Raw genomic sequence first — 3,471 nt, 5'->3', positions numbered from 1 at the left:
AAAATCAAAATGCAGTTACTGTATTGCTGTCCTTGTTTCAGTCAGGACATAAATAAAGGTTGCACTTAATGGATATACCCTTAACTGATGCTCAGTACATTCCCAATGTAGGATTAAACCATCATATTTAATATGTTGAATAAATTAAGACTACTTGTGATAACTGTGAGAAGGAAAGCAGTCCTCTTAATTGTTTGTAAATATATTCTTTTCTTTTTTATATATATATATAAATGTTAAAGTAGCCCCGACTGTACGTGAAAGATGGCCTAACATTCTACAATCAGAAGACCAGCTGCTTGCAACATCCACAGTACATAAGTCTAACTACCGTTCATTATTGCTTTTTTCAAATCCACTTGATTATCTTGCCCCAAATCACACGCTATACTCAAAGGCGATTTGTTAAACGAAAGCTACTTCAACAGTTGTGACAAAATCATTCTCAATCATTCCCTCTGGTGTGGCATCTCTCTCTATCTCTATCTCTCTCTCTCTCTCTCTCTCTCTCTCTCTCTGACCCAGGTTGACTTTCCGCGTTCCACAAAATTGTTTCAAATGAAATTCATATCAATATGTGTGTTAGCGGTGTGTGTTCTAGTCTCTGCAGTGTGCGCTAAGCCTCTTTCCGATGGCGTCTTTTCACAGTTCACTAGCTCAGATTCATGCATTAGAGCGGCTTTTAAAAGGAAGCCTGTTCATTCGCTTCACAAAGTGATACGGGTTTAACTCCCAGTAACAGATTTTGAGACACTGTGCATGTTGGTGACTTTTGGGGATTACAGTTTTTATTTTCTGCATCGTTCATCCTGAAATGAATCTGGTGGAGGGAAAAAAAAAAAAAAAGGTTATATGAGTTATGATAATTTTGAGCGCAGCTGCAACGGGGGACGGCTGTGCGACCTTGAGTCGGGGCTATTCTTATGGTGGAAATGAGAAATGAAGAAACGTGAGAAAGGAATGAAGGGAGAGAGAGCAAGACCTTGACCAGAGAGAAGAATCATCACATAAAATTGGAAGCATATGAAAAGTGTGTTTTCCTGGTACCCAAATGCACATCTTCTGGCCACATCTCATAACGGACTGTCAGAGCGAGACACAGTGAGCCTGAGAGGGAGGGAGACAGCAAAACCACATGAAAGGAGACTCAGACGACATTTTTCATGTTAGCACTTCAATTCTCCATCATCAGAATCATCTTTGCTTGAGAGTTCGACCTGCTTTTCTGGCCCATTATCAGGTTTTATCTGTGCCATTTTGTTTTGATCATAGCGTCTCTTTGAATACAGTTCTCCTATAAGCAGCTCCCCATAAGCTATCCAGCTCGTATATATTTACGTGATTTAATGCGAAAAGTGAGAAGCGCTAAAAGGTTGCCTTCAGCTTGCTTACACACATCGAGGCACGCGTGCAAATATCCAGATCCACTGTATAATTCCAGCAAAAACTCAGCTCAGAGGTAGGCAAAAAAAAAAAAAAGAGCCAAACTGCTATGGAATACATTCAATGGATGAATAGAGGAATCCCGGAGAGAGATCCAAGACACACATGGACATACAGTCTTACAATATGTTTACAGTGTTGAAGTATGGCATAATGAAATACTCTGTGTAAGTGTTTAAAATGATAATAAAGTATTGTTTTCTCCAATGTTCTTTCAAATGTTTTTGAATGCCATAGCAGTTTTGTATGATTATCCTGGTGGAGGGATTTTATCTTCATGAACATGTTTCTGTATGATTATTTGTTCACTGTATGGGAAGATAATTTTTTAAAATGTAATATTACAGATTCATGCCCGATTTTTTTTTTCCAGCAAGAGTGGTGCCATTCGTGACTTTTGGTCTCTTTTTTTTATATAAATATATTCTTATTTAATAATAACACAAAAAAAAGTTTTCCTGTTGTTGGTTTGGTGAAGCTATCCTTCGTGGATCTAAAACAGAGTGATTGGAATTGTTTATTTTTTTTGAAAAATGAGACGATCCAAAAGGAAAAACCTTCGGTCTTTGTGCGGGAATGTGTTTCTAAATCAACTTCGTGGGGCGTTCATGACATTATGCTTTTCCTCATGGTTGATGGAAGGTCTTGTGGTGGCACTTGCAATTGTAATTTTAAATACATTTTCATATTTCACTTTTCATGAGTTTCACTTTCATTCTTTGTACAAAATAGATTCCTTGGTCTTTTTTTTGGGGGGGGGGGGGGGGGGGGGGGTGCATCATTGTGAAAAAAGTGATTTCAGAACAGTACACATCTGCTGTTTTGAACATATATGTATTTTTGTAATGTGTTGAAAAATCAATACAAGAAAGCCAACACTTCAATAAATGTTGCAATTGCTCTATGAATTGAAGTAATTTTTCAGTCTGATTTTTCCACCCTATTTTTCCTCACACAACTACAGATAAAAAAAGAAATACACCAAAAAGTAATACAAAATAAAATTATTTCTGTTTGTAAATTTGTAGATGACATAAATGTTTAAATTAGTTTCTATGGGGATTTGAGCAAAAATAGGTTTAGCTGGCATGCTTTGTGAGCAAATCATTACTATCATATAAAAAGTGTAACATGCACAGCACCTAGGGAAAGCTAAATTTAATTTATCATGAATTACACTCTTAATCTGATGTTGACTTTCTATGCCAACAGGCTGACCTGCACAGTGTGTAAATTTATCAAAAGTCTTCTCTAATAAAAATCTACATAAAGCCTTCACAGACTGAAAAGAGGCTAATATTTCCACCTATCAATCATAAAGCGTAACGTGGAATTTATATCTTAGGAGGTGTATTTATAGTATAGGCCATGAAAAGATGTGTAACTTGATCATAACCCATGAGTCAGGGTGATATATGTTAAAACAATAACTTCCCTGCAGTGGAGAAGAGCGTACAATCCAGACAAATGTCACCACAATACAAAACGAGTGTCTACCCTGCAGCCTCACTTTGCTGTACTCCACCGCTGCCTTCACGCTGATACAGTCGGTGTTTCTTCGAGACATGAAGTGAAACTTTTGTTTAATATTCGTAAAATATATCACACTGCAGATTATTTTTCAATTCCCTTTTTCAAATTATACAACGTCCCATTTTCGCAGCGCAAAGGGAGCCCAGCGTTTTCCAGTAGTGCATGCGATGGCTGAGTTGATGCTCTCGTGGTTGAAACTAAACCTTCACCCATATGTTGACAGTCAGGAATCTCTTTGCTCACAGCTATTTGGCCAAACATTCTTTGGGCAAGTAAGGACACAGGCAGATAGAAGGTAAATAAGTCCTGATCAGGATATATATTTGACGCCGTGCTACTTGACCCATCAATACATTGTGTTTAAGAAAAGACTGCAGGAACTTCCTTCTTCTCAGAGGACAATAAAGATGAGAATGTGACTGGCGCTTTATTTACTAAAGGATATGTTGACAGTCCCATGCTTCACAAATGAGTCCTGGCATGAGTGTGGAGACT

This window comes from Brachionichthys hirsutus, chromosome 20 (genome assembly GCF_040956055.1).
Source record: "Brachionichthys hirsutus isolate HB-005 chromosome 20, CSIRO-AGI_Bhir_v1, whole genome shotgun sequence".
Classification (NCBI taxonomy): domain Eukaryota; kingdom Metazoa; phylum Chordata; class Actinopteri; order Lophiiformes; family Brachionichthyidae; genus Brachionichthys; species Brachionichthys hirsutus.
Note: the sequence above shows the minus strand (reverse complement) of the source record.